Source organism: Bufo bufo, chromosome 2 (genome assembly GCF_905171765.1).
Source record: "Bufo bufo chromosome 2, aBufBuf1.1, whole genome shotgun sequence".
NCBI classification, from domain to species: domain Eukaryota; kingdom Metazoa; phylum Chordata; class Amphibia; order Anura; family Bufonidae; genus Bufo; species Bufo bufo.
Genome location: NC_053390.1, coordinates 297,449,583 through 297,474,006, shown reverse-complemented (window position 1 = coordinate 297,474,006; position 24,424 = coordinate 297,449,583). Strand labels below are relative to the sequence as shown.

At 44.2% G+C, this 24,424-nt stretch overlaps 1 protein-coding gene across 5 annotated transcripts in view; it reads left to right on the top strand.

Annotated features, from left to right (window-relative positions):
• ADCY4 (adenylate cyclase 4) overlaps positions 1–24,424 on the top strand; it is a 96,336-nt gene that overhangs the window by 762 nt on the left and 71,150 nt on the right. The window contains exon 1 of one of the 5 annotated variants that reach the window (XM_040416783.1): positions 536–638. The exons of 1 other annotated variant lie outside the window; for it this stretch is intronic. The gene's annotated coding sequence lies outside the window, so the exon portion shown is untranslated. Of the gene's footprint in view, positions 1–535; positions 639–841; positions 1,055–12,479; positions 12,707–24,424 lie in introns of those variants that run through there. 3 more of the 5 variants (XM_040416778.1, XM_040416779.1, XM_040416780.1) reach the window with 3 other exon arrangements.

Here is a 24,424-nt window from a genome sequence, read left to right as displayed (position 1 = left end):
GATTTAGCTTCATTGCACTTTACCAATGTCCTTGGTATAACTCTTTCCATGCCAGGAAACAAAAAGGCACAACACCATCCCTTGGCCACTTTTGCAGGCAATTAGCAGACTTTCTTACTGGTATTACATGACTGGCGTCACTGGGCATCCTGTCATGCCAGCTGTAGCACATCCGCTGACATTGTGTGCTGACAAAACAATATAATTATTATTTGTGCTTTTGTGTTTTGCTATGCCAATGCTTAGCTGTGTCCAGCTCTTGGACTGGGGGTAGACTAGCAGAGTGTTTTTGAGCTGAGGTTAGTACAACGGGAGAAAAAAAAAAGGCTAGTAGAAATAAGTATGATAAAAGTGCAGAAGATATTCACTAGAATTAGTGCAAAAGGTCTGCAAAGGTGCTTAGCATAGAAAGTGCTGGGCAGGATAAAGGCATCATTCCGCGCTGGAATAGATAGACTGTGATATGAGACAGGAGGAAGGCGCCTGTCAGCACACAAGTAGCAGATTGGACTTGAAACGCGATGGAGGTACTTCAGCCGAGCCCTGATTGCATTGGATTAGACCTGGAATATTAGGAGTGTTCTCCAGGACTCAGAAGCACAGCAGGAAGAGTTAAAGGATACACAGGAAACCGCAGGGTGGGTCAGGCATCAGACAACAAGAAACAAAGATGGAAAATACTAATAAACTCTGCTAATGACAACTAATTAGCTGTGGAAGGGAAAGGGGGGGGGCAGGCAAGGCAAGGAAGGGAAGGGAGACAAAGAGACTGACAGGGACACACAAACTGAGACATACAGACAACATTAAGAGACCTACAGGAAAGGAAAAGAGAGTTGCCACCCAGAGCAATGTGAGAGAGAAGGTTTAGTAAGGCAGAAGGAGGGATGAGGATTAGGGAGGGACTCTGAGCTTTGAAGATTCAGTTTTGAGGCAACCTGGAGGCAATCTCGAAGAGAGGGAAGGCGAAAGAAAAGCATTATCTAGCTGGTGTGAGAGGGGGCCAAGCTGATGCTGGGAGGACAAGGACTGGCAGATCCTAACTGGTGAGAAGGTGCTGGGAACTCTGTGGTGTTTGAGGGAATGATGATTGATTTGGGGGCTCTGGACTGTGTTTTCTAGGATGACAATGGATTAGTTCCTGCCGTACATAAAACTTCCTTGAGGAAATCGAATAAGATTGTGAGCTCTTGCAACCAGGATCGGCATGGTCTTTTGTTTCGTTGTTCCTTTCAGTTGAGTTTCGTAGGTTGTTTTATCTCGCTGGCTGGAAGGTATTTGGTATATGTTGGTGCTATATAAATATAAGGTATGAAAATAACAGGACGTGAGGGCAGGATAAGACAGTATATGAGTTCTGAAGGTGAAGCAAGATAGGTGGTGAAACCTGTGTGAACCTACGGGTTTCTCGGTAGAGATTACTCCCGGCTCTTCAGTGCTGCTCTGTTTGTGGCTTCACTCTGCAAGTTACTAACTAGGGAGCTACAGGACTGAATCACTAGTAAAGCAATGGAGTCATACTTTTTATATTAGATTCTTGTCATCGGGGCTGGTCATATGAGTTGATCACCGATGCTCTAAAGTGCATTTTGTTGTTCTTGTCCCGGCCATGCAACATATGTATAAGAATGTCTCAAGGTGGACCAGGAATACCTCCAACATGAGGCATCTAATTGTCTTTGTATTGTCTACCTGAGTATTGCAAAAGCTTCAGTGTGTCACCCAGTGACCAAAACCTCTTCATAGCTTTCTTCTTGTTTCTGTCATTTGCTGAAAAGCAGTTTGAAACCTTTTAGGACTGAGAAAATAATGCAACAAATATCTCTGGTGAGACTGTTTTCCTAGGAAATTATTATGGTATATGGGTCCTTGAACAGTGGCAGCAAATTAACTGTAACAACCCCCGATCGATGATATAGCAAGTCCATCGGTGCTCAATTACTGCACTTATGTTACACAGTAATTTGGATTTTTTTTAATGGATTGTCAACGTCCCCCCCCCCCCCCCACCATAGAGTCTATATGATAGGCAGTTTACACGAGGGGACGTGCTGACAACAGGGGGGTGATTCATGCCCCATATAAAAGGCCTTTATATGCTGGTGTGTCCTACAAACCACTGCTTGCTGTATCTGTCTATGTGTTGTATCTTTAGCTGGTCACCCGAATGACCAGGCAACTAACTACTCCATCCTGAAAGCCGACCTCAGCCAAATCCATGTGATGTTTCCATAGAGAGGGTAGATATGTAGCTGCCAGATGCATCAGGCGCCGCTTATCCAGAGGAGAGCTATAGTATGTGGCAGGTGAAATCCAGTGTGTTCAATTTTTGTCTGGCCGCCACCATAAACTGTCGACTGAATGTCTATAAAATAAAACATCATGGAAAATCTGAATGCCTTATGTTTGCTGAGAAAGGGTGGTAAATATGAAAACGTTATTGATTTTAAACTCGAGGGGCAGAAAATTAAATGCTAAAGATTATTGTCCACGATATGGTGTGGAAGCATTCATAAGCTTCTCTTTCCAAAGAAAGTAGGACAGCAGATGATAGAAGAGCTGGAAAGTGGGTTAGCAGACAGAATTACCTTGGAAGTAGCGGAAAGAATCTGGTGCTGTGTGTGAAATTGAACAAGGAGCTAAATGATGGGTTACATGATACATGGAGACATCAGATCCCACAGTGCAGGTAGTGGCTGTCATTTCCTAGACCGTGCTGTCTTTTTACAGGACGCGCTGTAAATGATTCACATTGTGTTTAGGTTCCTCGGCTCGGTTTCACAGTGTTATGTGTCATACATGTGCTAATTTAATGGTTCTTGTCAAAGATAAAGACGTGGAGACACGCTTGCATTAGAGAAAGCGAACACAAGGGCCTGGTTCAAGGTCATGTGAAGAGAGGATGGGGTAGGTCTGCTATTGGAAAGGTGCCAGAATTCAATGAGAGGCAGATTTCTGGCTCAGAGGCCATCCACCACATTTATTAAAGGGGTTGTCCGCATTAAAGGGGACCTGTCACCATGAAAATAGTTGTGTAAGCTATAGGCAGTATTTTACAGAGCAAGGAGAGCTGAGCGGTTTGATATACAGTTTTATGGGAAAATATTCAGTAAAACTTGTAATTTACCCATTTATGAAGTCCAGGAGGCGGTCCTATCAGTGATTGACGACTATCTCTTTATTCACAGTCATAGAGGGAAGCCCGTCCACCACTGATAGGACCGCCTCCTTGGCTTCAAAGCCCAGAATGTCATTTAAATGTATAAATTAAAGTTTTTACTAAAACTTTTCATATCAGACTATATATATATATCAATCTGCTCAGCTCCTCCTGCGTCCGGGAGGTGGATCTCTATCTCTTAATGGACGTTTCTGAACGTCCATTCAGAGATGGCAGCTGCACGCTAATCGTGCAGCTGCAGAGTGGGTTGCCTGCTGTCAGTGACAGCAGGGCAACCCAGAGAGAAGGCAGGGACAATTCCCAGGTGTCCCTGCCTTCTAGATCGCTGTGTGTACAGATCAGGAAGCGCATAGCGGGAGAGTGCAGGAGCTGTCTGGTCTTCTACAGACCTCGATCAGCCCTGCATTGAGGCTGTACAGCGCAGTATACTGCTGTACAGCCTCTCTGGGGGGTGTATGTCCCCTGTAACTGAGGCTACTATGTCAGCCCCAGTTACAGGAGAAATCAATAGTGGGGGGGGAAAAAGTGAAGTTAAATATCTCCCAAAGGTCTTGTATGACCTTATGAAAGACGCAAAGTGTAAAATAAAAAATAATAAAATAAAGTGTTAAAATAAAAAAAGGTTTCACATGTAAAAAAATAAATAAATTACCCAAGTAAGGAATTAATATATATTTTTTAAATTAATAAAATAGACATATTTAGTATTGCCGCGTCCGTGACGGTCGTCTATATAAACTTTTCACATGATCCACCCAGTCCAATAAACACCATTTAAAAAAAAAAAAAAACTGTGTCAAAAAAAGCAATTTTTGGCACCTTACATCACAAAAAGTGCAACACCAAGTGATCAAAAAGGTGTGTGTCCCACAAAATGGTACCAATAAAACCATCACCTCATCCCGCAAAAAATGAGCCCCTACATAAGAGAATCTCTAAAAAAGTTAAAAAAAACGATAGCTCTCAGAACATGGACACATTAAAACATCTTTTTTTTGTTTCAAAAATATTATTATTGTGTTAAAGTGAAATAAATAAAAAAAGTAGACATATTAGGTATCGCCGTGTCCGTAACAACCAGCTGTATAAAAATATCACATGACCTTACCCCTCAGGTGAACACTGTAAAAAATAAAAATAAAAACTGTGCCAAAAAAGCTATTTTTTGTTACCTAACATCACATAAAGTACAACACCAAGCGATCAAAAAGGCATATGTTCCCCAAAATAGTACCAATAAAACTGTCACCTCATCCTGCAAAAAATGAGACCCTAACTAAGACAATTGGTCAAAAAATAAAAAAGCTATGGCTCTCAGACTATGGAGACACTAAAACATCATTTTTTTTATTTCAAAAATGCTATTATTGTGTAAAACTTAAATAAATAAGAAAAAGTATACATATTAGGTAACGCCACATCCGTAAGGTTCTTCTATATAAAAATGTCACATGACCTAACCCCTGAACGCTGTAAAAATAAATAAATAAAAACTGTGCTAAAACAACCAATTTTTTGGTCACCTTGCCCCATAAAGTGTTATAATGAATGATAAAAAAAATCTAAAATGGTACGAATAAAAACGTCAACTCTTCCTGCAAAAAACGAGCCCCTGCACGTCTTGTCGGCATAAAAATAAAAAAAATATGGCGTTCATAAAATGGAGACACAAAAACAATTATTTTCAAAAATGCTTTATTATGTACAACTGAAACAAAGAAAGTAGACATATATGATATCATTGCGGCCGTAACAACCTGCTCTATAAAAATAGCACATGATCTAGCATGTCAGATGAATGTTGTAAAAAATAAAAACAGAGCCAAAACAGCCATTTTTGGGTTACCTTGCCTCACAAAAAACGTAATATAGAGCAATTAAAAATCATATGTACCCCAAAATAGTACCAATAAAACTGGCACCTTATACCCTAGTTTCCATAATGGGGTCACTTTTTGGGAGTTTCTACTTTTAAGGGTGCATCAGGGGGGCCTTAAATGGACATGGCATCTAAAAACCATTTCAGCAAAATCTGCCTTCCAAAAACCATATGGCGCTCCTTTTCTTCTGCGCCCTGTCGTGTGCCCTTACATCCGTTTACGACCACATGTGGGGTGGGAGCTATTCCACTGTTATACCTACTGTAAACCGCAGAATCAGGGTAATAAATATAGAGTTTTGTTTGGCTGTTAACCCTCGATGTGTTAAAGAAAAAAATGGATTAAAATTGAAAATCTGCCAAAAAAGTGAAATTAAAAAATCTCCATTTTCCGTTAATTCTTGTGGAACACCAAAAGGGTTAACAAAGTTAGTAAAATCAGTTTTAAGTAACTTGAGGGGTGTAGTTTCTACTATGGGGTCATTTATGGGGGGTATCAACTATGTAAGCCCCACAAAGTAACTTCAGACCTGAACTGGTCCTTAAAACGTAGGTTTTGGCAATTTTGACATTTAAAAAATGATGCCAACATAAAGTAGACATATGGGGAATGTTAAGTAATAAATATTTTATGAGGTATCACTTTCCGTTTTAAAAGCAGAGAAATTGAAATTTAGAAAATTGCTAATTTTTCAAAATTTTGGGTAAATTTGGGATTTTTTAAATAAATAAAGGTGAAATATATTGACTCAAATTTATGACTATCATGAAGTACAATGTGTCACGAGAAAACAATCTCTGAATGGCTTGGATAAGTAAAAGCGTTCCAAAGCTATTACCACATAAAGTGACATATGTCAGATTAGCAAAATTAGGCCTGGTCAGGAAGGGGGCAAATGGACCGGATGTGAAGTGGTTAAACCAGAACCTGGATCAGAATTTTTTTTAAATTGCATGTAATTAAAAATTTAGCATAGCCACTGAGCTATTCAATAAAATGTATCTGTATAGCGCCACCTGCTGTATGTTTTTTCTTATTTCTTTGTCCTGCTCATTGAGATGGCCGCACATGCTCAGTGTCATCCTTCAACTGCCTCCTGATCTGTGATAGGGAGAACATGGACACGCCCCCTTAGCTGCAGCAGAAATTGAGCTTGATATAAATCTAACATAGCAATGACTGGTGAGATCTCTGGATCCATGTGAGGTACAGGGCTGGTTCTAGCTTTGTTAGAAACAGACTGTCATGTACTATATGATTATTATTTTTAAATTAGTCATGGGATAACCCCTTTAAATCAGGCTGCCCTTGTACATATGGTTAAATAACTGAAGAATTTATACTCAACCCTTCTCTCCGCCACCAAAGTCAGACCGCGCCTTTTTAAGAAGTTGCACTAATTAACACGGCTAAACATGCCCACTTTTCAAAAGCGGAGTGGTGCAAAAGCACAAAAAGTTGTACAATTTGAGCAAAAATAGAGGGCAACAAAAACTGGTGCAAAGGGGGTGACAAATTCCCCCCACAGACTAGATAGCGTAAAGACGCTCCCGTTCTCACTCAGCATCAGCCTGGCACGTTTTAGACTTTGTAGTCTCTCTTTGTGCCCCACTGCACTCTGTGACATCATATATGAAGAGCTATATCTTTGCTGATAACTTTGGATAACCAGACCTTGTACAAACATGGTCGTTTCCTAGGATTCAGGAACCCACATTGCGGGGTATCGATTGGGAGAGACTGTGATTCAGAGTAAACATATCTGACACGCTAGGCTTTTTCATTTTTTGCATCGTTTAGAGACCCAGTTTTGTAGTTAGTGAGTGTTTAGTGCATCTCTAGCTTTTCTGAATGCGTCAGTTTACAGAATTCACAGCACTATTGGATACTTATAACATACAGTGCTCTTATGGATTTAAAGAGAGCCCTTGGCACGTTGGTTTTAGTAAAGAATTGTATTCCCCATAATAAAACTGGTCATTAAAAGTCAGTGTTGAGCTATTCCACTGTTATACCTACTGGAAATGTATCAATCAATTCATCACTGGGGTTTACTAATGGGGGGGGGGGGGGGGGGGGGGGCTATATAGTGTGACACTGTCCAATCAGTGCAGTGTAGGTACACGCCCCTTGACAAGGCGAATTGAAATGTAATACATTTCTAATAGGAATAACAGAGGAACAACACAGTTCTAAGAATAGATGTTCCAGAATTATTTCATGGTAACTACAATTGCTTACTAAGGGCTCGTGCACATGACCGTGTATTGCGGAACCCAATTTAATCCGTCCCCCATAGGTGGCCTGGGTTACTACTGCATTTATGGTGACATAACTGTTGCTCTGCGGATCTGAAATCGATTCTCCACGTTATGGTTTTCTCAACTACATGTGACTGAGACGTTCTAGATGACTTGATGTAGAAACCACAATGCTAATCTGCCATGTTTGAACTCAGCTACTTGAACATACCCTCAGGGCGAGTTCACAGGCAGCAAATTCACTGAAGACATTTCTGCGACTTAAAATAGGTATCATTCATCTGAAGGGGGGTTTTCGGCAGCTAGCACATGGATTTCTGCAAGCCCCATTCAGATCAATGGGACATTTGCAGAAACCTCTGCAACAAATCTGCTGCTTGTGTTCCCACAATTAATTTTACAAGCATTTAGCATATTTTCCACGTAAACTGCTTAACGGATTCCGCGGCAAACGGTGTATTTCCGATGATAATGTATGACCACTACCAAAGTCAACCATATTAAAGGAAACCTGTCACCGGGATTTTGTGTATAGATCTGAGGACATGGGCTGCTAGATGGCCGCTAGCACATCCGCAATACCCAGTCCCCATAGCTCTGTGTGCTTTTATTGTGTCAAAAAACGATTTGATACATATGCAAATTAACATAAAAGAGTCATATCTTACTTGTGTGACCAGAGAAGAGTCATATTTTCAAGCTCTGACTCATCTCAGGTTCATTTGCATATGTATCAAATCGGTTTTTATACACAATAAAAGCACACAGAGCTATGGGGACTGGGTATTGCGGATGTGCTAGCGGCCAGCTAGCAACCCATGTCCTCAGCTCTATACCCAAAATCCCGGTGACAGGTTCCCTTTAAGGCCGCGATTACATTGCGTTTTCTTTCCGTTCTTCTGATCCGTGAGAACAGAAAAAAAAAAGAAAATGGATCATTTATTTTGAGAGTCCATTGAGCTTACTTAGCATCCGTTTTTGTCACTTCCGTCAGAGATCCGTTATCTTAGACAGGAGAAAAAGTCCTGTAAGGAGCGGTGCAGGGAGCGAGGTAAGTAGATTCAGTGTGAGGAGCCCAGCATATGGGGGGCATTTGTTAGTCTCGGATAACCACTTTAAAGGGGATGGCCCATCTAGGACATGGTCAACGTATTGCTAAGAAATGCAACCAATGTGAGACAGGTGCGGGTCCCACCTCTGGGACCCACTCCTATCTAGAGAACAGGGCCCCCTAGGACAGCCTTATAGGAATGAATAAAGAAACTGACTTTCTGTCCTGCTGGAGACTCAGTGTCGGTCACATGACACAGCTGAGGATCAGAAGGGAGCAGATAACTCACAACTACAGCCACCTGTAAAAAGATTGCATTTACTACAATTTACATAAAGTACCTTTCTAACGTCCCAGAGACTTAAAAAATATATATTCTTCTTTAGGATTATGGCACTGGAATACCCATTTTAATTAGGGCATGCCTGTTTTCCTTTCTAGCCTGACATCTTGAACAGTTATGGTTGGCTCTCTGGAAACTGAATCCCATCTATGAGGACCATCGGATGGACGCTTTAATCATTAGTGAACTTCACTACAGTATTTTGTGCCACCTGCAGCTTTCACGAAAATACTAAAAGTGTTTTGGGTCAAAAACTAAAGATTACATTCTCCTCGTAAAGCCAAATGACAAGTCATGAAGACGTGAAGCATTAGGACCATTGTGGGTGATGCAGGAGGTGCCACCTCCTATGAATGGGTTTTGCTGCCAGCCCGAAGCTTTACCTGTCTTTAGCTATTTGATGCTGAAGGGTGGCTTGTGCAGCACAGTATGAATGGCGCGCAGGGTAAAATAGTAAGGATGCAGGAAACTCTGCGGCACTTCTACGGTTAAACCCTACTACAATGATCAGGCACTGTAGTGACATAATGGTGTCAGCTCATTCCTGCTTCATTTATAGCACTGGCTTCGGCGGTACACGGGCAGTGTTGTAATGAAGTCTAGTTCTGGACTGATTCGGTAAGTGTGCCTCCACCATCTCATTTAATTGCTTGTCAGCGGAATATAAAAATAATGCCAATAAACGCATTTGAAATATTAAAATAATTCCGCAATGAAGGCCATGTGTTGAAAGTGTACTGTGACAGCTCCGCCGCAAGGGATATGCTGGTCCTGGGAATGGTTCAATAACCATGATGAAAGTCCTCCAGCAATGCCATGCAGAAGCCTCTCATTAGTGACGGGGGAGAGTAGGCGTCCAGATCTCATTAGCAGTATAATACCACTGGACACAGCCTGAATATATCCGGGATCAGACGAGAGCTAGGGGAGCTTGCAGGACCACGCGTTGTAGGTCAGGCATATCTACATCCACTTGGAACACGTTCAAGCAAATCCAGCACATTTCCATATGGCACAAGATGAAGCAGCATCTAACCCTCCCTGAAACTGCGGATCTTTAGGATATTTCAGATCACAAATGCTTTGGAGCCGTCCAATTGTCAGAACTGTGTAACTATGGTTTTATGTGAAACCTCAGGTATTAATGGTGGGGTGTCCTACTGTAAATGACTGAAGATGAGGTGCACATTCTCCAAGGAGGGCTCAAAGTCAGAAGAAGCTGTTACCATGGGGCCACTGGGACACTATAAGGAGCCCTGCACTCTATTTTCTTCCAGATTGTCCCTGCTGTGTCCTTGAACTGAGGACCAGCTGTATGAGAGGAAGAAACCTTACCAGTTATGGAAAGTTATCCCCTGTCCATAGGATAGGGGATAACTGTTAGATCGGTGGCGGTCTTACTGCTGGGACCCACACCGATCACGAGAATGGGGACCCTGTATCCTGGGGCCGCCCCCCGAAATGCACCGAGCGGTCAATTGAGCCTGTGTGCAGCCACTCCATTCATTTCTATGGGAGTTCCAGAGATACACAAGAGCTGTCCGCTATCTCTGGAATTCCTATAAAAATGAATTGATCGGTCACACGTATGCCCAACAGCCGATTTATTTCGGGGGGCCTCCACCGGGTACAGGGTCTCTGTTTTCGTGATCAGTGGAACTGATCTAATAGTTATTCCTATCCTGTAGATAGAGGATAACTTTACATAACCGGAATACCCCTTTAACTACACCCAGTGGAAGCGTTTCTCTTACTAAAAACCTCAATATTATTATACAAAATATCTTTATATACCGGTACATTTTATGGGATAGATAGATACACTGAAGGATAGATAGATAGATAGACTGAAGGATAGATAGATAATGAGATAGATACACTGAAGGGTGGATAGATAGAGTGAAAGATAGATAGATATAATATATAGTCATTTATTTTACACCATTATTTGTTTTGCAATAACTATATAAATTATACTTGCTGTCATACTTAAAAACCCTGTTCAATGTACTGATATCTGGTAATGGATCTATAGATACCAGTACATTATGTATGGGAAGAATACTATTGACATGTCCGACATTTATTATTCCGGCAGCCTCTCGCCGTGCCTCCGCACAGCCCCCATTATAGTCAATGGGGACGGAGCGGCAGTCCGGGGGCAAATGGTCACTAGCGGCAGGATGGATCCGACAGGCTGTTCACCCAACGGAAGAGCCTGCCGTAGGTCCGTGCCGCTAGTGTAAAAGTAGCCTTAGAGAAAATCCTTCCATTGACTACAGTTAAGCCTGTGCCTCCCATACAGCAGGTCCTGAGTTCAATACCTGACAGTGACAAGCAGTCAGCCATGGTGGCTGTCCATTCAATGGAGCTAAGCTGGAAGTAGGCCAGCGCCATCTGAAGTGAATACGCAGTGAATTTTGACAGCGTCAGAAACTGCCATAGGAACGGGCCCTTAGAGTATGGCCAAATGTGGTGGGTCTACTGTGGAGTTATACAAATCCGCAAATAAAGATGAGAGTGTGGGGAGGGGATGGAGAGGACTGTGCACCATACAGCGCTCTACTGAAAGGGTCAGTCCACGGCAGCTACAAGTCACCTTTTTTCTATGGGTATTTTGAGCGTCATCACATACTCTCGTGAGCAGCCCCCGTTAGTACAATGTAAAAAAAATTAAGTCCCCAAATAGCCAACCATCCAGAAATATCTGGACATTCTGTAAAGATAGAGCACCTTTTTTCCAGTGTTCATAAAAAAAACTGATAGGTCAGATTTTTTTGTGGCTGATGGTAACTGAGGTCATTGTGATTGTAATGATCACCATTTTTTTTTATTCTTTTTGGCGGCCCTATGTGAAACCATTCACTTCAACGGGGCTGCAAACAGTGATGGTCAGTTTGCAGTGTTCGCCAACGAGAACAGCCCGATGAAGGCCCCCGGCGGCTGTTCTCGGAACTGCCTGCTCCCGGTGACCGCATTTGATTTCAGACCTGCTCCCGGCACAGGTAAGGGCTCACCTGTGCATCGCCGGACGGGTGAGTCAAGATGGCAGCCCGCATGCGTTTGTTGGCGAACACTGCGAACTGACCATCACTGGCTGCAAAAAAATGGAAATGACTCATTCCGTGTCCGTCCTATTATCGTCCTCGTTATGGGCAAGGATAGGACTGTTCTATTAGGGACCGGCCCTTCCATTCCACAAAATGCAGAAAGCACATGGCCGGAATCTGCGTCTTGTGGACCATGCGCCCTAAAGACTGCCAAGGCGCCGGTATCTGTATACCGAGCTACAGAAATGGATCACTTAGAATCTTTATCATTCACTGTGGTTTTCCAATCTGTCCGTGATTTTTGGAGACCTTGTCCGGACAAAATAAAAAATTCAGGTTGGCAGCACCTGGCCATTTGTCCTCAGTAAACCTGGCCAAACCCAAAACTATAGGAAAGTGACTGAAACATCAAAATGGGGACAATCTTTCCATGCGTTCTTTGGTTATTGGATAGTAACTAAATTCTTGTCTGTCATGTAGTAACTGATACAGATGTATAAAATGCTAAACGTACCACGCACTAAAAATACCTAAAAACGACCCGTTTTTTTGCACTGTAACCCTTTGTGAGCAGGCAGCCTTGGAGCTCTGAGGAGGAGCGGGCACCTGGAGCACCCCGCGCCTCATCCTGCGGCTCCCCCTCCCTGTCAGATCAAAGTTCCCTTCCGTTCTGCTATCGGCAGGTCGTCGGCTGCCAGTAATGAGTGCCCCGTCCCCGCTTCCTCCCAGCCGGCGGGGTGTAATTAGAGCCTGGCACTGGGCGGGAACACCGGGGCACTGCTTCCAGAACTTTATCTCATCACGCGCTGCCTGCACTGTGCTCCCGGTTAAAGCTCAGCCCGAGGAGGCAAAGGGCAAGTCGGATGCCGAGTGCTGGGGACTCAGAGCGGCTGCTGATGACCGAGGGCGGGAAACGGGCGACTAGCCCTGCATGAGGCGAGTATGTCTGTCAGGGGGTCTTGGTGGCAGAGGAGGCGACACAAAGTTTCCTCACTGAGGTGCTGGCAGCTGCATGGAGGACATGTGTCCCAGTTTCTGCCTCCCTCATTATAATGTGTGCTGCTGGGATTCATGCCTTGGAGCTCTACACAGGCATTTCCCTGTAATGTATGCAGCCAGCCCATGGTCTCTACATCAGCCCTGACAGGTCCTGTTTTCCGGCGCGTTTCTTCGAACCCAAGAAATATGGAAATTGCCTGATTTACACAATGGACGCGTCTAGGGAAATGTGTGGGACTATATGACCCACAAAGCACAAGTAGCAGGGCAGAGGCGCTGTGTGAGTTATTTCCGTACGCTCTTCCGTAGGTGTGTCGTACGTCCGTAGGGATTTCTGCATCCGATCCATAAGGATGGGATGTACGGTAAATACACAGTTACCTACGTCCCTCTCTAGTGTTGAGCGAACTTTTGTTTTAAGAACTGCGTCCAAAGTTCGGGTTATCGAAGAATCTCGTTATGGATTCCGCTACCACAGATCATAACGGAATTTGGAATCCGAAACGGAATTCTTCTTCCATAACTTTGGACGCCGAACTTAAACCACAAGTTCGCTCAACACGGTCGCTCTCGATTTGGGGCAGATCTGATTGGCTGTGCGCACATCTTCTAACGCCTCTTACATTATTTATCCGTAAATGAGCAAAAATTTCAAGAAAAGGCACGATTGGCTTTGCATGTGATTAGACTAAGGTCAGCAGATGTCAACATGATATTCGTCTTACATTCTTTGAGGAAAAAAGGATATGACCTGTTGGGGGTCATTTATCAAACGCCAATCTTTGATATCCCCTACACTGACCTCATCATAAATTAGGGGCATCCTCTGCCGGTCTATGCGCCGAGATTGATATGCCTGGAAACAGGCATAAATGTTGGTGAATTTACTGGGGCTCACAGCCTTGCCATGTCCCTGCTACTCCCTAGTGACGAGGATAGCGTACAAATGTTGCGGGATTTAAAAAAAGTTGTGCAACGTTTTTTTTTGTTTTAAGCTAAGAACAGGGGTAAGGGGCCGTGATAAATGACCCGTGTTGAGTTTTAACCTGCCCGATCCTTCTCGATGGAGATGAGCTGCCTCCAGAGGTGTCTGGCTTATCCTCCCCTCTCCATGCACTTTACACTGAGCCTAGCCAGTATGCGGGGGCAGGTGGAATAACGGTTCAGCCAGTGTATGGCCACCTGTACTAGTCGCTGTATATACTAGTCCGCCATGTACTGCATTGAAGTTAGGGTAATTTCACACTTGCGGCAGAGGATTCTGGCAGGCAGTTCCGTGGGAACTGCCTGCCGAATTCGGCAATCCGGACGCAAACGGAGGGCATTTGTCAGACGGATTCGGATGCGGATCCGTCTGACAAATGCATTGAAATACCAGATCCGTCTCTCCGATTGTCATCCTGAAAAACGGATGCAGTATTTTTTTTCCCCACAGATTTAAAGGTCTGACAAGGACCTGAAGACAAGATCCGTCAATGCGGCAATTTTAATGCACTAAGGCTACTTTCACACCTGCGTTCGGGTGTCCGCTCGTGCGCACCGTTTGAAGGGGCTCACGAGCGGCCCCGAACGCATCCGTCTGGCCCCAATGCATTCTCAGTGGAGGCGGATCCACTGAGAATGCATCCGCCTGCCAGCGCTCAGCCTCCGCTCCGCTCAGTGAGCGGACACCTGAACGCTGCTTGCAGCGTTCGGGTGTCCGCCTGGCCGTGCGGAGGCGAGCGGATCCGTCCACACTTACAATGTAAGTCAATGGGGACGGATCCGCTTGAAGATGACACCATATGGCTCAATCTTCAAGCGGATCCGTTCCCCATTGACTTTCAATGTAAAGTCTGAACGGATCCGCTCAGGCTACTTTCAGACTTAGAAGTAATATTCTAAGTAATAATGCAGACGGATCCGTTCTGAACGGATGCGAACGTCTGCATTATCGGAGCGGATCCGTCTGATGAAACATCAGACGGATCCGCTCCGAACGCTAGTGTGAAAGTAGCCTTATACAGTTCAATAGAAATTAATGCCGGTAAGTGTTCAGGATTTTTGGTCGTAGAGAAAACTGCAGCATGCCGCAGTATTTTCTCCGGCCAAAAAACGTAAGCGGGACTGAACTGATGCATCCTGAACGGAATGCTCTCCATTCAGAATGCATTAGGATAAAACTGAAGCGTTTTTTTTTTTCAGTATTGAGCTCCTGTGACAGAACTCAATACCGGAAAAGAAAAACGCTAGTGTGAGAGTACCCTTACCCTCCAGTTGTGGGGACAATAGTATTCAGTCCTGACATGGTACTTCTATACGGGAATGCTGTGCCATCAAGCGGTGTACTTGGTCTGCAACTGATTCTGTAGACAGAGCAGACTTGAAGGCTTTGGCTTTATTTTTTATCATTGCATTTTACTCCTTTTGGACTAAAAATCATGAGGGAGATTTAGCAAACTGGTGTCAAGTAGAACCAGCTTAGTTTCGCATAGCAACCAATCAGATTTCACCTTTTTCTTTTGACAGCTCCTTTGGAAAATGAAAGGTGGAATCTGACTACTTTACACCAGTTTGATAAACCTGTTTAACTGTGTTTGTTCTACTTTCAGTGTATTTGCACAACCGTCTTCTCTGTCTGTATCCGATCAGCGTTTTTTTCAGATCGGTTGCGGACTTATTTATTACACTGTGTGCTGTCCTCATCAGTATGTATGTCCTGCGTCTCCACAAAAAAGAACATGTCCTATTGTTATCCGAATAGGCATTTCTACAATAGTATGAGGTGCACGTGGCCGGGATCCATGTTTTGTGGACCGCAGAATGGATGTGGTTGTGTACAGTCGTGGCCAAAAGTTTTGAGAATGACACAAATATTAGTTTTCACAAAGTTTGCTGCTAAACTGCTTTTAGATCTTTGTTTCAGTTGTTTCTGTGATGTAATGAAATATAATTACACGCACTTCATACGTTTCAAAGGCTTTTATCGACAATTACATGACATTTATGCAAAGAGTCAGTATTTGCAGTGTTGGCCCTTCCTTTTTCAGGACCTCTGCAATTCGACTGGGCATGCTCTCAATCAACTTCTGGGCCACTTCCTGACTGATAGCAACCCATTCTTTCATAATCACTTCTTGGAGTTTGTCAGAATTAGTGGGTTTTTGTTTGTCCACCCGCCTCTTGAGGATTGACCACAAGTTCTCAATGGGATTAAGATCTGGGGAGTTTCCAGTCCATGGACCCAAAATGTTAACGTTTTGGTCCCCGGGCCACTTAGTTATCACTTTTGCCTTATGGCACGGTGCTCCATCGTGCTGGAAAATGCATTGTTCTTCATCAAACTGTTGTTGGATTGTTGGAAGAAGTTGCTTTTGGAGGGTGTTTTTGTACCATTCTTTATTCATGGCTGTGTTTTTGGGCAAAATTGTGAGTGAGCCCACTCCCTTGGATGAGAAGCAACCCCACACATGAATGGTCTTAGGATGCTTTACTGTTGGCATGACACAGGACTGATGGTAGCGCTCACCCTTTCTTCTCCAGACAAGCCTTTTTCCAGATGCCCCAAACAATCGGAAAGAGGCTTCATCGGAGAATATGACTTTGCCCCAGTCCTCAGCAGTCCATTCACCATACTCTCTGCAGAAGATCAATCTGTCCCTGATGTTTTTTTTGGAGAGAAGTGGCTTCTTTGCTGCCCTTCTTGACACCAGGCCATCTTCCAAAAGTCTTCACCTCACTGTGCGTGCAGATGCGCTCACACCTGCCTGCTGCCATTCCTGAGCAAACTCTGCACTGGTGGCACTCCGATCCCGCAGCTGAATCCTCTTTAGGAGACGATCCTGGCGCTTGCTGGACTTTCTTGGATGCCCTGAAGCCTTCTTAACAAGAATTGAACCTCTTTCCTTGAAGTTCTTGATGATCCTATAAATTGTTGATTGAGGTGCAATCCTTGCCTGTGAAGCCATTTTTATGCAACGCAATGATGGCTGCACGCGTTTCTTTGCAGGTCACCATGATTAACAATGGAAGAACAATGATTTCAAGCATCACTCTCATTTTAACATGTCAAGTCTGCCATTTTAACCCAATCAGCCTGACATAATAATCTCCAGCCTTGTGCTCGTCAACATTCTCACCGGAGTTAACAAGACGATTACTGAAATGATCTCAGTAGGTCCTTTAATGACAGCAATGAAATGCAGTGGAAAGGTTTTTTTGGGATTAAGTTAATTTTCATGGCAAAGAAGGACTATGTAATTCATCTGATCACTCTTCATAACATTCTGGAGTATATGCAAATTGCTATTCTAAAAACTTAAAGAGGACCTTTCACCAGAGGAAAGCCTCTAAACTAACTATACAGAAGTGTAGAGCGGCGCCCAGGGATCCCCCTGCACTTACTGTTATCCCCGGGCACCACTCCGTTCGCCCAGTATAGCCTCCGGTATGTAAGTAGTTAGGCTCCACCCAGTTGAGCCTGCCGGCTTCTCCTATGCTGTAGCGCTGGCCAATCACAGCGCTCAGCTCATAGCCTGGCTATGAGCTGAGCGCTGCCATTGGCCAGCGCTACAGCATAGGAGAAGAAGGCGTCGGCAGGATCAACTGGGTGGAGCCTAACTACTTACATACCGGAGGCTATACTGGGCGAACGGAGCGGTGCCCGGGGATAACAGTAAGTGCAGGGGGATCCCTGGGCGCCGCTCTACACTTCTGTATAGTTAGTTTAGAGGCTTTCCTCTGGTGAAAGGTCCTCTTTAAGCAGCAACTTTTCCAATTTCCAATATTTATGTAATTCTCAAAACTTTTGGCCACGACTGTACATGAGGTCTTGAAGTGAATGTCAGGGAGCTGTTCTGATGGCTCCGTCTGTAGCCCTTACCTCTGACGGCTCATAAACACTCATTTTCGGTGTATTCTTATCAAACTGAATATAATGCTTTATTGCTATGAGTGTTTGAGTTGTCAGGAAACCAGAGATAAGGCCCCATTCACACAACTGTATTTTTGTTCCAAATCCGATCCGCATTTTTGCGGATAGGATACAGACCCATTCATTTCAATGCACCGCGTGCTGTCCTCATCCATATGTCAGTTTCACAGCCCCGCATGAAAGATAGAGCATGTCCCATTCTTGTCCGTTTTGTGGACAAGGATAGGCATTATTGCAATGGATCCGCAAAAATACTGACGCCATCCATATTTTTTTGCAGGTCCACGTTTTTCCGACTGTAAAATCCATACGGTGGTGTGAATGCCTCTTGCGCACACACTTTTTTTTTTATTACTTTCTGGTTTTTTTTGCGTTCCTATACGGAATCATTCATTTCAATGGATCCTCCAAAAAAACAGAAGGTACTCCATATGCCTTCTGTTTCCATATTTCCGTTCCGTTCAAACAGAACATGTCCTATTATTGTCCGCATAACGGACAAGGATAGTACTGTTCTATTAGGGGCCAGATGTTCTGTTCCGCAAAAAATGGAATGCACATGGATGTCATCCATATTTTTTGCAGATCTGTTTTTTGCGGGCCACAAAATACTGAAAAAGACATACGGTCGTGTGCAAGAGGCCTAACGGCTACAGATGGAGCTGTCAGAGCAGAAGGAAATGGTCTGAAGGTAAACTGAAAGTGAAGGCTGTAGTACAAACTGTTGGAAATGTTTCATACACACCAAGAGAAAAAATTATTTAAGCCCAAAATGAATAAAATATTGCCCCAGAGGTGGTCATAGCCTTTAACCCCTTAAGGACCCGGGCCGTACGTGTACAGCGCTGTTGGACGTGACTTAAGGACCAGCCCTGTACATGTACGGCGGGCTGATCGGGCGGGTGCAGGAGCTGCGCCCGCCCGATCAGCGGCACGGACTCGGCAGTCACTGACAGCCGGGCCCCTGCTGCATACGCCGGCATCGGTGAAAACACTGATGCCGGCTTATTAACCCCTTGTATGCGGAGGGTGCGTTTGCCCTCCGTATCTCCATCGGGTCCCCGCACTGCAGTGACGGGGACCCGATGGCAGAGAAGGCAGCCCGATGCCTTCCATAGGCATCGGAGCTTGCCTTCTATGGAAGCCTGTGAGATCCAGTCCTTAGGCTGGGTCTCACAGGCAGGCTGACAGCCAATGCATTACAATACAGATTGTATAGTAATTCATTGCAGAGGAGATCAGACCCCAGAAGTTGAAGTCCCAGAGTGGGACAAAAATAAAAAGTTAATAAAAAAGTGTTTTTCATAATAAAAAATAAAATATAAAGTTTCAAGTAAAAAAAAAAAAGCCCCTTTGCCAAAATAAAACACCTAAAATTGTAAAAAGAAAAGAAAAACAGACATATTGGGTATTTCCACGTCTGTAATGACCGGCTCTAAAAAATTTCTCATGATCCACCCCCTAACCTGAACGCCATAGAAAAATTAAAACTGTGCTAAAACAACCATTTTTGTCACCTTACATCACACAAAGTGCAACACCAAGCGATCAAAAAGGCATATGCCCCTCAAAATAGTACCAATCAAACCGTCACCTCATCCCGCAAAAAATTAGCCCCTACGTAAAATAATAGGGCAAAATAAACAAAAAACTATGGCTCTCAGAATATGGAGAAACTAAAACATGATTTTTTTTTTTACAAAAATGCTTTTATTGTGTTAAAAGTTTAAAAAATAAAAAAGTACACATATTAGGAATCGCCATGTCCGTAACAACCAAGTCTATTAAAATATCACATGACCTAACCCCTTAGGTGAACACCGTAAATTTTTTTGTAAAAAAAAAGTGTCAAAAAAGCCATTTTTCCAGGACGTCCTTCCATGACAGCACCACTGGAGGATGTCCTATTGTTCTCTGTAGGGTCAGGAGGTGAGAGAGATTAAAAGGCCCCTCCCTGCCCCCACTCTCCAGTGTTCTTCCTGTAACTACAGGGATAGGGAAGCAGAGAAGGAGAGAAAGAGCAAAAGTACCCTATTTAGGAAAAGAAGGCTGGGTTGAGGGGTTGGGGCGTTTATGCCTTTCCTCACAGTCTCCGGTAGCATAAGCTAGCACCCCTCTGGGAAAGGGTCCCCTAGCTCTTCCCCGATACCCGTAGGGAGCTTGGTGAAGTGTCCGATCCAAAACTCCTGCATCATCTCTGTGGAGGAAGCCGATGCCGCTTCTTCTGAGGGAGCTCTGGGCTCGGCTGCAGCTCCTGCATCTCCTCTGGGCGTGCGTCTGTGCAGGTGATTGCCGATCAGGTCACGTGGCCAGAAGTGTGGGCACGTGCGCCGAAAGCCCATCGTTGCATGCTGGAGGCCTTAATTTAGTGAGGCTTCGCATGGGGGTTGACTCTACCATGGAATGAGTCCCCCAGGAGGAGGAGCGGTGCGGCAGCGGGGGGTGGACCTAATGGGGTAAGTCCATTTATATGATGGCAGCTGAGGGGTTCAGTCTGTACATCATGGAGGTCCAGGTATCTGGAAAGCAGGAGGCTAGTACAGATTCCCCTGCCCAGGGTTATGCGAGTTACTTTCCCTGTCCTGTTGTCCGGCATAATGTATGGACTATAGGAATCTCTTGTTTTCTCTCTCTCCCCCCTTTAGGTTGAGAAAGAGGACAGAAGTCCCATGTAGAAACAAAAAAGAAGTCTAGAAAGTGTGCGACCTGTTCTAAAAGACTTCTGGAGTCTTACAAGAAACAATTATGCCCTGACTGCATTACAAAAATTCTTAGAGGAGCAGCCTTCTTTTTTGTCAGACTTGAGAGTTATGATAAGAGAGGAAGTTCAGGCGTCTGTGTCCAATCTGGTTCCATCCCCAGTCCCCTCTCCGCCACCGTCTAAGAGACCCAGGGTTCAAATAGGTTCCGACTCTGAAGACGATGGCTTATATTATTCAGAGGGAGAATTGGAGGAAGATGATCAGCGTTTCCCTTCCTCCTTTTCGGAAGAATCGAGGAGGTACCTCTTTTCCTGCGAGGATCTAGATCCCTTTCTAACCGCAGTAAGACAAACTATAGTGGTAAAAGATGAGAAACAGGCCCGAACTGTTCAGGATGAGATGTTCAGAGGCCTGAGAGTGAAAAAGAAGAAACTCTTTCCAGTAAACTTAAATTTGAAAGAATTAATAAAGGAGGAGTGGGAAGATGCGGAAAAAGAAACTGTATTTACCATGTGAATCTAAATGCAAACTTCTATTCAATCCGAAAGAGACAAAATTATGGGAAGAAATCCCTAAAGTCGACATTCAAGTAGCAAAGGTGGCAAAGAAAACTACGATTCCCTTTGAAGACTCATCTCAGATGAAGGATCCGATGGCTCGTAAGATAGATGGACTTTCAAAGAAAGCTTGGGAATCTTTGGCTGTGTCTATCAACACAAATATTGCTGCCACATCAGTTGCCAGAGCAATGAATCTTTGGCTAGATCAGCTTGAAAACCATCGCAAATTTAAAAACCTCTAGGAGATATTAGAGTCTCTACCACTGTTGAAGATGTCTACAGCTTTCATGGCAGATGCTTCAGCTGAGTCTCTCCATTTTTCGGCTCGGAATGAGACATTAACAAATACAGCAAGGCAGGCTCTTTGGCTTAAAGAGGACCTTTCACCGATTCTTACCCTATGAACTAAGTATACATACATGTGGAGCGGCGCCCGGGGATCTCTCTGCACTTACTATTATCCCCGGGCGCCGCTCCGTTCTCCTGCTATGTCCTCCGGTATCTCCGTTCCCTAAGTTATGGTAGGCGGAGTCTGCCCTAGCGCTGGCCAATCGCATTGCAGAGCTCACAGCCTGGGAGAAAATAACCTCCCAGGCTGTGAGCTCTGCGCTGCGATTGGCCAGCGCTAGGGCAGACTCCGCCTACCATAACTTAGGGACTGGTATCTCCGCCTACTATAACTTAGTGAGCGGAGATACCGGAGGGCATAGCAGGAGAACGGAGCGGCGCCCGGGGATAATAGTAAGTGCAGTGAGATCCCCGGGCGCCGCTCTACATATCTGTATAGTTAGTTCATAGGGTAAGAATCGGTGAAAGGTCCTCTTTAAGTCATGGTCAGGAGACATAGCTTTCAAGAATAAATTATCTGCAATTCCCTTGTCCGGATATTTTCTGTTTGGACCAGTCCTGGATACTATTCTAGAAAGAGCAGCGGATAAGAAAGGCTTTCCGGAGGAGAAATCGAGGAAGCTGCAGCCATTTCGGAAACCCTCTAGACAGTTTCAAAATACAACACCTAGAGGTAAAGGCAAGACAGCGGGAGATGGAGCTATCCTAAAAGAGGAAGAGGATTTCTATTAAATCCAAATTCCAATAAAAATCCAGGAAAACAATGATGTCAGGCCGGTGGGGGGAAGGCTTCGTTACTTCTGGCAGAGGTGGCTGCGAATTACGCACAACCAGTGGATTCTAGATTCTATCTGCAAGGGGTTCATACTAGAATTCCGTTGTCCTCCTCCCAACGATTTTCAAATTACGGAATTACAGACCACGTCTCTACAGGAGCAGCTTATAGCAGACATACAGAAACTTGCCAGTCTAGAAGCATTAATCCTGGTGCCTTTTAAGGGACATTATTCAAAACTGTTCTTCATAAAAAAGCCAGACAGGTCATTCAGGGCGATAATACATTTAAAGTTACTGAACAAATGGATTATATACCACAAATTCAAGATGGAGTCAATAAGATCTACAACTCCACTTATCACTCCGGGAGCATTCTTGTGCACCATAGACTTAAAGGATGCATACTATCACATCCCCATTCACCAACAATACCTGAGATTTGGAATCAGAATCAAAGGAAGAATGTACCACTACCAGTTCCAACGTCTTAAGTTTGGAAACTCATCAGACCTACGTAAATTTACAAAATTGATGGCAGAGATAATAGCCTATTTGAGACAGTCACATAATGACAGTGCCATACCTGGACGATTTTCTACTCGTAGCAAAATCGGAACAGCTGCTGGAGGATCATCTTCAACAGACCTTATCCCTATTAAAAGAATTGGGATGGATAGTAAATGACGAGAAATCAGACCTGCACCCAGATACCAGGAAAATGTTTCTGGGAACTCTTCTAGACTCAGAGGAGCAGTGTTCTTATCTCTCTCGTTTGAAACAAGAAAAGATAAGAGAGAGGATCGACTCTTTCAGAAGAAAGGGAAGTTGTACCTTAAGGGAATCCATGCAAATACTGGGACTAATGACATCTTGCATCCAAATGGTCCCTTGGACACAATTCAATTCAAGGACTTTACAGGGGACAGTGCTATTAAGATGGGACAGAGACCACCGCTCCCTCAATTCCAAAATGATCCTTCCAGAAAAAGTAAGGAATCTCCCTATCCTGGTGGTTGGATCTGAAAAACCTACATATACATATTCCCTGGAATATGTCTCCAGCGGCGGTAATCACCACGGACGCAAGTCAGAAAGGTTGGGGCGCCCATTGGAAAGACTGCTGCTTCTTTCAGGGAAAATGGTCCATCCAGGACAGTCAAAGATCATCAAAAGCAGTTCTGGAAACTTTCAAGGCGGCAGGGCATTTATTTCGGGACCAACATCTCAAGATGACCACAGTCTCAAAGGTCAGGGAGGAACAAGAAGCCCTCTTCTTCAGGGTCTAGCAGACCAGATATTTACATGGGCAGAAAAGAACGTTCTATCCATTTCAGCTATTCACCTAAAAAGAATATATAACACAACAGCAGATTTCCTGAATCGGCACAAATTCAACCCAGGAGAGTGGATGCTCAACAAGGAAGTATTCCAACTGATTTGTCTCAAGTGGGGCAGTCCACAAATAGACCTCTTTGCATCAAGGGTGAATTCTCAAGTGGATGATTTCTACTCTCTAAATCCAAGAGACAATCCAGTGGGAGTAATGGGCATAAATGTTTTTACCCTGCTGCCTGATAAAGGCCCTCAGAGGCTACTTTTGGGTAGTGTACTTTTTTTGAGAGAGCTAGACTTGCCTCTACAATGCTCTTGAAGACTTTATGGGGCACATCATTGGACTGAGAGAAGGAGGGTCATTTCATTACACTCCCTTGTCTCTGCCCGCACCATTTCCAGGTGCTTAGGAGAGGAAATTTGGTGTCAGGGCACCCATTACACTTCCTGCCATTGACAGCCAGCCACCATCGCCTTCATGTGTGGAAACCTAGAATGGAACTGTATTGTCTTTAGCAACTAATCCAACATCTATAAGGGATACCATGACCGCTGGGTTTGAGTATGGAGACCTCATGGAGAACACTTCAGTCCTGCCTTTGCTGTGGAGTGTCACACTGCCCTAACTGCAAGTGTAATGATCTGAGGAACCGTCTCAAACAACAGTCAGTCACCCCTAGTAGTGATCTTGTATTTTGTAGTCTCATGCTCATCAACACACAGCAAGGATTTCCCAAGAATGTCTCCACCAGATTGTAGCACTTCCTTGACCTGCCCAGTCTTCAGATCTATCGCCAACTGAGCATTTATGGGACAAGCTGAGACACCAGCTTCATTAACCTACCAACATGCAGGATCTACCGGTCCAGCTGCAACATCTATGGGCAAATGTGCTGCAGGATACAATACGAAACTTGTGTGCCTCCATACCAAATGGTATCTCATCTTGTATCCAAGCTAGAGATGGCCCAACAAGGTCCTAAAGGCTCCTCTAATATTGTAATAACTTATATAAATAATCATTACAT